We start from the raw sequence: 14580 nt of genomic DNA, 5'->3' as shown, positions 1-14580 counted from the left end.
TGACCTAAAGAACCTGAAACTGTGTATGCTACCGTGCGGGTGCGAAGACATGGGACTAGATATACCTCTCCCACTCGTGCGCGGAAAAGCTCCAAACTCAGCGCTTCTGAAGTATTTTATTAACAACTACTCTTGGCGGAAGTATTCTTAGGAACTGCCGGTGTTTGACTTCTTCGGTATTTAGCAAACACCTCTTACGGAGGGGGAGGGGGGAGGATCGTTAAATTTTTGTAGAGAAGGGGAGGGAGTAGAGGAGGAAGACACTTAAGAGGAAAAACTAACCGCCGAATCGTCTCGACCTCGTTCCCAGGGTCTCTCATCTCACCACCCCCCTCGAGCGAACTCAGCATCAGTTCATTAGAATAACACAGAGGCCTATTAGGGTAAAGCGTAGGGACAATCTGCAGTCCTTCCACTAGTGGCTCACTATCACTCTTCTCGGTTAAGCATGGTAAATTGACTGATTGACTCGTGGCTCCCGGCCACGCCCATCTAGCAGTATGTCACCCCAGTATGTGTCGAAAGAAAACTTGAGATTCTCTTAAATACGATTAACATTACAACCAGACCGACTGCGTGTTGGACAACGCTAAATTACAATGTGCAACAGGCTTTTCCGGTTTAACTGTTTTTCCACCTGTCCACGGTCAATGCAATATGCGCGCCAACGGTTAATTGACTCATCGGAGCTACACTCAAAATTATTTAGCTTAGTGACCCCTCTGATACTTCGAGAATCATCTAGTGTTTCAGTGTTGGCGTTAAGAGCTGGAGACCACTTAATCTTCCACGGCATACAGATATCCGAAATTTCCGGGAATACCCTCTCCCCCCTCCCCGACTGTAGCTACAACTAAGAGCCATTCAAAAACAAGAAATAATTGTTCCTCGATAGGACAACTTTAACAAGCGCACTTCAATCTACTGTCACAACTTTAAACTTGTAGTCGGTTTACGTAAACTTCGAATTGTTGAACATTTGCGCAAGAGCAGTGAAAGCGTGACTGGGCTGCTCGTACGGTTGTGTGACAACTTTTACTGAGTCTCGAATATCAGCCACGCAGCATGGTTGCCGATATCACAAATACAGATTCATGAGGCCCCTGATTCTTACAGCAGAAAGCTTGGGCTCTTTAAGGCAATGTGGAGTGGTATCGAGGGGAATCGACGGCTTTTAGGTATGTTTTCTGTAACATTTTCGGGTTAAATTAGTCGTATTATTATTTTGTTTATTTGTTTCGGGTCCGACCGTTTCACATCTTGTTTCCAATTTATATAGGCGAAATTTATTTGGAACTTGCCACTACACTTTTAAACTTACACTTTTGATGACCTCGGTTTGATTTTGTTGTTGTACCGGTAGTACATTGCCGGATTAACCTCTCGACTTCTCTAACTTGAACGGAGATCGGCTGTTTACCAAATTAGAATAAGGGCGCGATTTTGATTTGCTTCAAGATATTTCAACTCGATTAATTTACAGTCCTTTAACGTCCTTGATGCTAAAAAGCATTCCAAGTTGACCCATTATTGTGTCTTAACGAACTTAAAGCGTTTTGGTGAATCGAAAACATTAAGGTTCCAGGAAATCTCTTGCGTTTGTTATGACAACAATTCACGTGTTGTTGACATTAAGGAAATACACGCGATGACAAACTAGACATGACGGCGGACACGAAATTAAACAAAGTTAACGCGCAATGGTTCGAAAACGTCTGCAAACAGTTTTTATGCAGTGGACATTATGTTTCTCCTGATAGCAGTGAATTGACGGGATTCTAATTAATGATAGCCTTTTACTTTCGCCATTGAAATTGATTTGTCTCTGGTTCGTGCATAATTATTGTGTTATTTGCGCCCGACACATTGACATAGATTTTCGTTTTTCACAAAGGGAAATACTGCGAGTTCGAGCATAAAACTTGGCATGGTATATCTCTAATAATGATATTTTAAGGCTGTAAAGTAAAATAATCGGAAAGTGAGGTACCAGATGCATTTTTATGCTGTTAAACATGACCTATTATTTGCCGTTATTTTTCACACGCTTCATAGTTGTTTTTAAAATGGTTCGTAAAACCACTATATCAACATATCTGAGATTAGTTTAAAGCGAGGAATAAATTAGAGTGGTTGTTCCACATTTGTGTGAAGTTTGAAGTCAATTGAGTTTATTTTAAGACTTAAGCAGCGCTTCGTCCTCGCACCTTATTTCGGTCATTTCATTACACGAAAAACCGCACTTTGACCGCGCTTTCAAATTTTCGCGAATTTCTGAAAAATAAAAATTCGCTGGAACCTTTAAATATGATTTTTAGAATTAGGTCACCTAAGGGTATCTTTAGGCAAAATATGAGCGATTTGTCAAATGGGAGGTTGACCGGCGTTTCTCGGTCCTAACAGTCAGCCATTCTTAAGTCGTAAGTGATGTGGGACTATATTTCGGCCTAGAAGCTCGAAAGTGTGCGTTCAAAAACTTGTACTGTGTGAATTTTACTGCAAACCATGGCCAGCAGGAGTTAGTTTAGAGCCCCGGGTCTGGAAAATATTCCCCAAGTTCCAGGAAAGCGAGCAGAAGTTGATCAAAATCACGATGCGCGTAACGCGGTCTCGGCTACTGTTTCAGTCTTAAAGTGAAGTGTGGCTATATTTAGGCCCACAAGCTCGAAAGTGAGCGTTCAAAAAGCTTTGCTGTGTCCATTTCACTGCAAACCAAGGCCATCAGGAGTTAGTATAGAGTCCCCGGGACTGGAAAATATTCTCCAAGTTTCAGGAAGTGGCGCCGAAGTTGATGAAAATTACGATGCGCGTAACGGGCTCGCGGCTCTTCTTTCAGTCTTAAATTTAAGTAGGGCTATATTTCGGCCCTGAAGCTCGAAGGTGACCGTTCAGAATGTTTTGCTGTGTTCATCAAATTGGAAACCAAGGTCATCGGGAGTTAGTTTAGCGTCCCCGGGACTTTAAATTATTCGCCAACGTCCGGGAAATCGAGCAAAAGTGGCCCAAAATCACGATGCGCGTAAGGCGGTCTCGGCTACTCTTTCAGTCTTAAAATTAAGGGGGGCTATATTTCGACCTACAAGCTCGAGATCGGGCGTACGCTAATTTGACCTGTGTCCATTTCACTGACATCTTAGCCATCAGGTGTTAGTTTAGACTCTTTGGGACTGGAAAATATTTCCCACATTCTGGCATTTCGAGGCCAAGTTGCTAAAAATCACGATGCGCGTAAGGCGGTCTCGGCTACTCTTTCAGTCTTAAAATGAAGTGGGGCTATATTTCGGCCGACAAGCTCAACACCGAGCGTGCGCTCCTTTTGCCTGTGTACATATCACTGAAAACTAAGTTCATCAGGAGTTAGCATAGAGTCCTCGGGACTGGAAGATATTCCCCGAATTCCGGCAAATCGAGCCAAAGATGCTCAAAATCACGATGCGCATAAGGCGGTCTCGGCTACTCGTTTACTCCGAAAATGAAGTGGGGCTATATTTCGGTTCTACAAGCTGGACACCGAGCGTGCTCTCCTTTTACCTGTGTCCATTTCACTAAGAACTAAGTCCATCAGGAGATAGTTTAGAATCCTCGAGACTGGAAGCTATCCTCCAAGTTTCGGCAAATTCAGCCATACTTTCTTAAAATTACGATAAGCGTACGGCAGTTTCGTTTACTCTTTCAGTCTTAAAATGAACTGGGGCTACATTTCGGCCTTGACGCTCGACACCGAGCGTGCGCTCCTGTTACCTGTGACCATTTGACTGAAAACTAAGGCCATCAAGAGTTAGGGTAGAGTCCCCGGGACTGGAATATATCCCCCAAGTTTTAGCAGATCGAGCCATAGTGGCTAAAAATTTCGATGCGCTTAAGGCGGTTTCGTGTACACTTTCAGTCTTAAAATAAAGTGGGGCTATATTTCGGCCTACAACCTGGAAACCCAGCGTGCGCCCCTTTTACCTGTGTCCATTTCACTAAAAACCAAGGCATTCAGGAGTTAGTTTAGAGCTTCCGGGACTGGAAAATATCCCCCAAGTCCCAGGAAATCAAGCCAAAGTTCGACAAAATTACCATGCGCGTAAGGCGGTCCCGGCTACTCTTTCAGTCTTAAAGTGAAGTGGGGCTATATTTCGGCTCAGAAGCTCGAAAGTCAACGTTGAAAAAGTTTTTCTGTGTCCATTTGACTTAAAACCAAGGCCATCAGGAATTAGTTTAGAGTGCCCGGGACTGGGAATTATCTCCCAAGTTCCGGGAAATCGAGCCGAAGTAGCCCAAAATCACGATGCGCGTAAGGCGGTCTCGGCTAGTCTTTCAGTCTTAAAGTGAAGTAGGGCTATGCTTCGGCCCAGAAGCTCAAACGTGAGCGTTAAAAAAGTTGTGCTGTGTCCATTTCACTGCAAACCAAGGCAATCAGGAGTTAGTTTAGAGTCCCCGGTAGCGGAAAATATCCCCCATTTCCCGGGAAATCGAGCCAAAGTTGGTCAAAATCACGATGCGCGTAGGGCGGTCCCGATTACTCTTTCATTTTTAAAGTGAACTGGGGCAATATTTCCGCCCAGAAGCTCGAAAGTGAGCGTTCAAAGAGTTGTGCTGTGTCCATTTCACTCCAGAGCAAGGCCATCAGGAGTTCCTTTACAGTCCGAGGGACTGGAAAATATCCCCCAAGTTCCGGGAAATCGAGCCGAAGTTGGTCAAAATTACGATGGGTGTAATGCGGTCTCGGCTACTCTTTAACTCTTAAAGTGAAGTGGAGCTATATTTCGGCCCAGAAGCTCAAAAGTGAGCGTTCAAAAAGTTTTGCTGTGTCCATTTTACTGCAGACCAAGGACGTCGGGGGTCAGTTTAGAGTCCCCGGGACCGGAAAATATCCCCCAAGTTCCGGGAAATTTAACCGAAGTTGGTCAAAATCACGACGCGCGTACGGCGGTCTCGGCTACTCTTTCAGTCTTAAAGTGAATTGGGGTAATATTTCGGCCCAGAAGCTCGAAACTGAGTGTTTAAAAAGTTTTGCTGTGTCCATTTCACTGCAAAACAAGGCCATCACGACTTAGTTTAGCGTCCAAGGGACTGAGATATCCCCTAAGTTACGGGAAATCCACCCGAAGTTAGTCAAAATAACGATGCGCTTAAGGGGGTCTCGGCTACTCTTTCAGTCTTAAGGTAAAGTGGGCTTAGATTTAACTCCAGAAGCTCGAAAGTAAGGCTTCAAAAATTTTTGTCTCTATTTCACTCACATCTTAGACAATCAGGAGTGAGTTTAGAGACTTTGGGACTGGAAAATAACTCCAAGTTTCGCCAGATGGCGCCGAAGATCTTCAAAATCACAATGCGCGTAAGGCGCTCCCGCCTACTCTTTTAGTCTTAAAAAGAAGTAGGGCTATATTTCGGCCAGCAAGCTCGAAAGTGCGCGTTCAAAAAGTGTTCCTGTGTCCATTTCACTGGAAACCAAGGCCATCAGGAGTTAGTTTAGAGTCCCCGGAACTGGAAAATATACGCTTATTTGCGGGAAATCGAGTCGAAGTATCCCAAAATCACGATGCGCGTAAGGCGGTCTCGGCTACTCTTTCAGTCTTAAAGTTAAGTGGGGCTATATTTCGACCCATAAGCTCGAAACTGAGCGTTCAAAGAGTTTTGCTGTGTCCATATAACTGCAAACTAAGGCCATCCGAAGTTAGTTTAGCTTCCCCGGGAATTGAAAATATTCGCCAACTTCCGGGAAATCGAGCCGAAGTTGGTAAAAATTACGATGCACGTAAGGCGGTCTCGGCTACTCTTTCAGTCTTAAAGTGAAGTAGGGCTATATTTCCGCCGAGAAGCTCGAAAGTGAGCATTCAAAAAAATGTGCTGTGTCCATTTCACTGACAACCAAGGCCATCAGCAGTTAGTTTAGAGTCCCCGGGACTGGAATATATCCTCGAAGTTCCAGGAAATCGAACGGAAGTTGGTCAAAATCACGATGCGCGTAAGACGGTCTCGGCCACTCTTTCAGTCTTAAAGTAAAGTGGGGCTATATTTCGGCCCAGAAGCTCGAAAGTGACCCTTTAAAAAGTTACGCTTTGTGCATTTAACTCCAAACCAAGGCCATCAGGAGTTAGTTTAAAGTCCCCCGGACTAGAAAATATCCCCCAAGTTCCGGGAAATTGAGCTGAACTTGGTCAAAATCACGATGCTCCTAAGGCGGTCTCGGCTACTATTTCAGTCTTGAAGTAAAACACGGTTGTATTTCGGCCCAGGAGCTCAAAACTGAGCGTTCAAAAAGTTTTCCTGCGTCCATTTTACTGCAAACCAAGGCTATCAGGAGTTAGTTTAGAGTCCCCGGGACTTGAAAATATCGCCAAAATTCTAGAAAATCGAGCGGAAGTTGCTCAAAATCACGATGCGCGTAAGGCGGTTTCGCCCACTCTTTCAGTCTTAAAGTGAAGTGGTGCTATATTTCATCCCAGAAGCTCGAAAATAACCGTTTAAAAAGTGTTATTGTGTGCATTTCACTGCAAACCAAGGCCATCAGGAGTTAGTTTAGACTCCTCGGGACTGGAAAATATCGCCCAAGTTCGGGGAAATCGAGCCGAATTTTGTCAAAATCACGATGCGCGTAAGGCGGTCTCGGCTACTCTTTCATTCTTAAAGTGAACTGGGGCTATATTTCGGCCGAGAAGCTAGAAAGTGAAAGTTCAAAAAGTTTTGCTGTGTCCATTTCACCGCAAACCAAGCCACATCAGCAGATTTGTTACAGTGTCCGGGACATCAAAATATCCCCCAAGTCCCGGAAAAGCGAGCCGAAGTTTGTCAAAATCACGATGCGCGTAAAGCAGTCTCGGCTACTCTTTTAGTCTTAAAGTGACGTGGCTGTATATTTCGGCCCATAAGCTCGAAAGTGAGCGTTCAAAAAGTTTTGCTCTCTCAATTTAACTTAAAACCAAGGCCATCATGAGTTAGTTTAGAGCCCCCGGGACTGGAAAATATCTTTTAAGTTCTGGCAACTCAAGCCGAAGTTGGTCAAAATCACGATGCGCCGAAGGCGGCCTCGGCTACTATTTCAGTTTTAAAGTGAAGTGGGGCTCTATTTCGGCCCAGAAGCTCCAAAGTGAGCGCTGCAAAAAATTTGCTGTGTCCATTTCACTGCAAACCAAGGCCATCAGGAGGTAGTTTAAAGTCCCCGGGACTGCAATATATTTCCCAAGTTCCGGAAAATCGAGAAGACGCTGGTCAAAATCACGATGCGCGCAAGACGGTCTTGGCTAGTCTTTCACTCTTAAAGTGAAGTGGGGCTATATTTCGGCCCAGAAGCTCAAAAGTGAGCTTCAAAAAGTTTTCCTGTATCCATTTCAATGGAAACGAAGGCCATCAGGGGTTACTTAAGAGTCTTCGGGACTTGAAAATATCCCCCAAGTTCAGGGAAATTTAGCCGAAGTTGGTCAAAATCACGCTGCGCGTTAGGCGGTCTCGCTTACTGTTTCAGTCTTAAAGTGAAGTGAGGCTTTATTCCTGCCCAGGAGCTTGAAAGTGAGCGTTCAAAAAGTTTCCCTGTGTTTATTTCACTGCAAACCAAAGCCATCAGGAGCTAGTTTAGAGTCCCCGGGACTGGAAAATATCCCCCAACTTCCGGGAAATCGAGCCGAAGTTGGTCAAAATCACGATTTGCGTAACGTAGTCTCGGCTTCTCTTTCAGTCCTAAAGTGAGGTGGGGCTATATTTCGGCCCAGAAGCCAAAAAGTGAGCGTTCAAAAAGTTTTGCTGTGTTAAGTTCACTGGAAACCAAGTCCATCAGGAGTTAAATTACCGTCCCCGGGACAAGAAAATATGCCGCAAGGTCCGGGAAATTGAGCCGAGGTGTGTCAAAATCACGATGCCCCTAAAGTGGTCTCGACTACTCTTTCTGTCTTAAAGTGAAGTGGGGCTATATTTCGGGCCAGAAGCCCGAAAGTGAGCGTTCAAAAAGTTTTTCTCTGTCCATTTCAATGCAAAGCAAGGCGATCAGGAGCTAGTTTAGAGTCCCCGGGACTGGACAATATCCCCCAAGCTTCGAGAAATCGATCCGAAAATGGCCAAAATCACGATGCGTGTAAGGCGACCTCGGCTACTCTTTCAGTCTTAAAGTGAAGTGGGGCTATATTTCGGACCACAAGCTCCAAAGTGAAAGTTCAAAAAGTTTTGCTGTGTCCATTTCATCGCAAACCAAGCCACATCAGCAGATTGTTTAGAGTGTCCAGGACATCAAAATATCCCCCAAGTTCCGGGGAATCGAACCGAAGTTGATCAAAATCACGATGCGCGAAATCCGGTATCGGCTACTGTTTCAGTCTTAAAGTGAAGTGGGGTTATATTTCGGCGCAGAAGCCCGAAAGTGAGGGTTCGAAAAGTTTTGCTGTGTTCTTTGACTGAAAAACAAGGCCATCACGAGTTAGTTTAGCGCCCCCGGGACTGGAAAATATTCCCCAAGTTCCGGTAACTCGAGCTCAAATTGGTCAAAATCACGATGCTCCCAAAGCGGTCTCGGCTACCGTTTCAGTCTTAAAGTGAAGTGGGGCTATATTTCTGTCCAGAAGCTCGAAAGTCAGCGTTCAAAAAGTTTTGCTGTGTGCATTTCACTGCAAACCAAAGCTATCAAAAGTTAGTTTAGGGTCCCCGGGACTGGAAAATATTCCCCAAGTTCCGGCAAAGTGAGCCGAAGTTGATCAAAATCACGATGCGCGAAATGCGGTCTCGGCTACTGTTTCAGTCTTAAAGTAAATTGTGGCTATATTTCGGCCCACAAGCTAGAAAGTGAGCGTTCAAAAAGTTTTGCTGTGTCCATTTCACTGCAAAACAAGGCCATCAGGACTTAGTTTAGCGTCCAAGGGACTGGAAAATGTTCCCCAAATTCCGGGAGATCCACCCGAAGTTCCTCAAAATCACAATGCGCGTAAGGTGGTCTCGGTTATTCTTTAAGTCTTAAAGTAAAGTGGGGCTTTATTTCGGCCAGGAAGCTGGAAGGTGAGCGTTCAAAAAGTTTTGCTCTGTCCATTTCACTGCAAACCAAGGCCATCAGGAGTTAGTTTAGAGTTCCTGGGACTGGGAAATATCCCCCTAAGCTCCGGAATATCGACCCGAAGTTTGTCAAACTCACGATGCGAGCAAGGCGGTCTCGGCTACTCTTTCAGTCTTAAGTGAAGTGGGGCTATATTTTGGCCCAGAATCTCGAAAGTGTGCGTTCAAAAAATTGTGCTCTGTCCCTTTCAATGCAAACCAAGGCCATCAGGAGTTAGTTTAGAGTCCCCGGGAGTGGAAAATATCCCCCAAGTCCCGGGAATATGAGCCGAAGTTGATCAAATTCATGATGCGCGTAACGTGGTCTCGGCTACTCTTTCAGTCTTAAAGTCAAGTGTGCCTATATTTCGGCCCACAAGCTCGAAACTGAGCGTTCAAAGAGTTTTGCTGTGTCCATTTAACTTCAAAACAAGGCCATCAGGACTTAGTTTAGCGTCCAAGGGACTGGAAAATATACACCAAGTTCCGGGAAATCCATTGAAGGTTCGTCAAAACTACGATATACGTAAGGCGGTTTCGGCTACTCTTTCAGTCTTAAAGTGAAGTGGGGCTATATTTCTGTCCAGAAGCTCGAAAGTCAGCGTTCAAAAAGTTTTGCTGTGTGCATTTCACTGCAAACCAAAGCTATCAAAAGTTAGTTTAGGGTCCCCGGGACTGGAAAATATTCCCCAAGTTCCGGGAAAGCGAGCCGAAGTTGATCAAAATCACGATGCGCGAAATGCGGTCTCGGCTACTGTTTCAGTCTTAAAGTGAAGTGTGGCTATATTTAGGCCCACAAGCTCGAAAGTGAGCGTTCAAAAAGTTTTGCTGTGTCCATTTCAATGCAAAGGAAGGCGATTAGGAGTTAGTTTAGAGTCCCCGGGACTGGAAAATATCCCCCAAGTTCCGAGAAATCAATCCGAAAATGGTCAAAATCACAATGCGCGTAAGGCGATTTCGGCTACTCTTTCACTCTTAAAGTGAAGTGGGGGTATATTTCGGCCCCGAAGCTCCAAAGTGGGCGGTCAAAAAGTTATGCTGTTCACATTTCAGTGCAAACCAAGGCCATCCGGAGTTAGTTTAGAGTCCCCCGGACTGGAAAATATCCCAAAAGTTGAGTGAAATCGAGCTGAACTTGGTCCAACTCACGATGCGCGTGAGGCGGTCTCGGCTACTATTTGAGTCTGAAAGTGAAGTGGGATTCTATTTCGGCCCAGAACTTAGAAAGAGAGTGTGCAAAAAGCTTTTCTTTGTCCATTTCACTGAAAACCAAGACCATCAGGAGTTAGTTTAGAGACCGCGGAAATGGAATATATCCCCCAAGTTCCGGGAAACCGAACTGAAGTTGGTCAAAATCAAGATTTGCGCAAGACGGTCTCGGCTACTCTTTCAGTCTTAAAGTAAAGTGGGGCTACATTTCTGCCACAAGCTCCAAAGTTGTGCTCTGGCCATTTCACTGAAAACCAAGGCCATCAGCAGTTACTTTAGAGTCCCTTTGACTGGAATATATCCCCCAAGTTTCGGGAAATAAACGCCAAATTGGTCAAAATCAGGATTCGCTCAAGACGGTCTCGCCTCCTCTTTCAGTCTTAAAGTAAAATGGGGCTCTATTTCGGCCCAGAAGCTCGAGAGTGAGCGTTCAAAAACTTTCGCTGTGTCCATTTCACTGCAAACCAAGACAAGCAGGAGTTAGTTGAGAGTCCCCGGGACTGGAAAATATCCCCCAAGTTCCGGGAAATCAACCCGAAGTTTGTCAAAATCACGATGCGCGTAAGGCGGTCTCGGCTACTCTTTCAGTGTTAAAGTAATTGGGGGGCTATATTTTCGCCCAGAAGCTCGAAATTGAGCGTTCAAAAAGTTTTGCTGGGTCCAGTTTACCGCAAACCAAGGCCATCAGGAATTAGTTTAGAGTCCTCAGAACTGGAATATCCCCTTAGTTCCGGCAAATCGAGCCGAAGTTGCTCAAAATCACGATGCACGTAAGGCGGTCTCGGCTACTCTTTCAGTCTTCAAGTGAAGTGGGGTTCTATTTCGGTCCAGAAGCTCGAAAGTATGCGTTCAAAAACTTTTTCTGTTTCCGTTTCACTGCAAACCAAGACCAGCACGAGTTAGTTTAAAGTCCCCGGGACTGGAAAATATTTCGCAAGTTCCGGGAAATCGAGCCGAAGTTGATCGAAATCACGATGCGCGAAACGTGGTGTCGGCTACTGTTTCAGTCTGAAAGTGAAGTATGGCTATATTTCGGCCCACAAGCTCGAAAGCGAGCATTCAAAAAGCTTTGCTGTGTCCATTTCACTGCAAAACAAGGCCATCGGCAACTAGTTTAGCGTTCAAGGGACTGGAAAATATCCCCCAAGTTCCGGGAAATCCACCCGAAGTTTGTCAAAATCACGATGCGGGTAAGGGGGTCTCGGCTACTTTTTCAGTATTAAAGTAAAGTGGGCTATATTTCGGCCCAGAAGCTTGAAGGTGAGCGTTCAAAAAGTTTTGCTGTCTCCATTTCACTGCAAACCAAGGCCATCAAGAGTTAGTTTAGACTCCCTGGAACTGGAAAGTATCCCCAAAGTTCCGGAATATTGACCCGAAATTGGTCAAAATCACGATGCGCGCACGCCGGTCTCGGCTACTCTTTAAGTCGTAAGTGATGTGGGACTATATTTCGGCCTAGAAGGTCGAAAGTGTGCGTTCAAAAACTTGTGCTGTGTGAATTTCACTGCAAACCATGGCCATGAGGTGTTAGTTTAGAGTCCCCCGGACTGGAAAATATCCCAAAAGTTGCGTGAAATCGAGCTGAACTTGGTCTAACTCACGATGCGCGTGAGGCGGTCTCGGCTACTATTTGAGTCTGAAAGTGAAGTGGGATTCTATTTCGGCCCAGAAGCTACAAAGAGAGTGTGCAAAAAGCTTTCCTTTGTCCATTTCACTGAAAACCAAGACCATCAGGAGTTAGTTTAGAGACCGCGGAAATTGAATATATCCCCCAAGTTCCGGGAAACCGAACTGAAGTTGGTCAAAATCAAGATTTGCGCAAGACGGTCTCGGCTACTCTTTCAGTCTTAAAGTAAAGTGTGGCTATATTTAGGCCCACAAGCTCGAAAGTGAGCGTTCAAAAAGTTTTGCTGTGTCCATTTCACTGCAAACCAAAGCCATCAGGAGTTAGTTTAGAGTCCCCGGGACTGCAAAATATCCCCCAAGTTCCGGGAAATCAACCCGAAGTTTGTCAAAGTCACGATGCGCGTAAGGCGGTCTCGGCTACCCTTTCAGTGTTAAAGTAATTGGGGGGCTATATTTTCGCCCAGAAGCTCGAAATTGAGCGTTCAAGAAGTTTTTCTGGGTCCATTTTACTGCAAACCAAGGCCATCAGGAATTAGTGTAGAGTCCTCAGAACTGGAATATATCCTCTTAGTTCCGGCAAATCGAGGCGAAGTTACTCAAAATCACGATGCAGGTAAGGCGGTCTCGGCTACTCTTTCAGTCTTCAAGTGAAGTGGGGTTCTATTTCGGTCCAGAAGCTCGAAAGTATGCGTTCAAAAACTTTTTCTGTTTCCGTTTCACTGCAAACCTAGATCAGCACGAGTTAGTTTAGAGTCCCTGGGACTGGAAAATATTTCGCAAGTTCCGGGAAATCGAGCCGAAGTTGATCGAAATCACGATGCGCGAAACGTGGTCACGGCTACTGTTTCAGTCTTAAAGTGAAGTATGGCTATATTTTGGCCCACAACCTCGAAAGTGAGCATTCAAAAAGCTTTGCTGTGTCCATTTCACCGCAAAACAAGCCCATCGACACCTAGTTTAGCGTCCAAGGGACTGGGAAATATCCCCCAAGTTACGGGAAATCCACCCGAAGTTTGTCAAAATCACCATGCGCGTAAGGCGGTCTCGGCTACTTTTTCAGTATTAAAGTAAAGTGGGCTATATTTCGGCCCAGAAGCTTGAAGGTGAGCGTTCAAAAAGTTTTGCTGTCTCCATTTCACTGCAAACCAAGGCCATCAAGAGTTAGTTTAGACTCCCTGGGACTGGAAAATATCCCCCAAGTTCCGGAACATCGACCCGAAGTTGGTCGAAATCACGATGCGCGCACGCCGGTCTCGGCTACTCTTTAAGTCGTAAGTGATGTGGGACTATATTTCGGCCTAGAAGGTCGAAAGTGTGCGTTAAAAAACTTGTGCTGTTTGAATTTCACTGTAAACCATGGCCATCAGGAGTTAGTATAGAGTCCCCGGGACTGGAAAATATTCTCCAAGTTCCAGGAAATGGCGCCGAAGTTGATGAAAATTACGATGCGCGTAACGGGCTCTCGGCTATTTTCTCAGTCTTAAATTTAAGTAGGGCTATATTTCGGCCCTAAAGCTCGAAGGTGAGCGTTCAGAATGTTTTGCTGTGTTCACTAAACTGCAAACCAAGGTCATCGGGAGTTAGTTTAGCGTCCCCGGGACTTTAAATTATTCGCCAACTTTCGGGAAATCGAGCAAAAGTGGCCCAAAATCACGATGCGCGTAAGGCGGTCTCGGCTACTCTTTCAGTCTTAAAATTAAGGGGGGCTATATTTCGACCTAGAAGCTCGAGACCGGGCGTGCGCTAATTTTACCTGTATCCATTTCACTGACATCTTAGGCGTTCAGGTGTTAGTTTAGAGTCCTTGGGACTGGAAAATATTTCCCACATTCTGGCAGATCGAGCCAAAGTTGCTCAAAATCACGATGCGCGTAAGGCGGTCTCGGCTACTCTTTCAGTCTTAAAATGAAGTGAGGCTATATTTCGGCCGACAAGCTCAACACCGAGCGTGCGCTCCTTTTGCCTCTGTACATATCACTGAAAACTAAGTTCATCAGGAGCTAGCATAGAGTCCTCGGGACTGGAAGATATTCCCCGAATTCCGGCAAATCGAGCCAAAGTTGCTCAAAATCACGATGCGCGTAAGGCGGTCTCGGCTACTCTTTCAGTCTTAAAATGAAGTGGGGCTATATTTCGGCCGACAAGCTCAACACCGAGCGTGCGCTCCTTTTGCCTGTGTGCATATCACTGAAAACTAAGTTCATCAGGAGTTAGTATGGAGTCCTCGGGACTGGAAAATATTCCCCGAATTGCGGCAAATCGAGCCAAAGATGCTCAAAATCACGATGCGCGTAAGGCGGTCTCGGCTACTCGTTTACTCCGAAAATGAAGTGGGGCTATATTTCGGTTCTACAAGCTCGACACCGAGAGTGCTCTCCTTTTACCTGTGTCCATTTCACTAAGAACTAAGTCCATCAGGAGATAGTTTAGAATCCTCGAGACTGGAAGCTATCCTCCAAGTTTCGGCAAATTGAGCCATACTTTCTTAAAATTACTATAAGCGTACGGCAGTTTCGTTTACTCTCTCAGTCTTAAAATGAACTGGGGCTACACTTCGGCCTAGAAGCTCGACACGGAGCGTGCGCTCCTGTTACCTGTGACCATTTGACTGAAAACTAAGGCCATCAAGAGTTAGGGTAGAGTCCCCGGGACTGGAATATATCCCCCAAGTTTTAGCAGATCGAGCCATAGTGGCTAAAAATTTCGATGCGCTTAAGGCGGTTTCGTGTACACTTTCAGTCTTAAAAT

Source organism: Orbicella faveolata, unplaced genomic scaffold, assembly GCF_042242905.1.
Source record: "Orbicella faveolata isolate gen_17 unplaced genomic scaffold, um_ofav_v1 contig_3, whole genome shotgun sequence".
NCBI classification, from domain to species: domain Eukaryota; kingdom Metazoa; phylum Cnidaria; class Anthozoa; order Scleractinia; family Merulinidae; genus Orbicella; species Orbicella faveolata.
The sequence above is the reverse complement of the archived record's forward strand: the minus strand, read 5'-3'. Positions refer to the sequence as shown.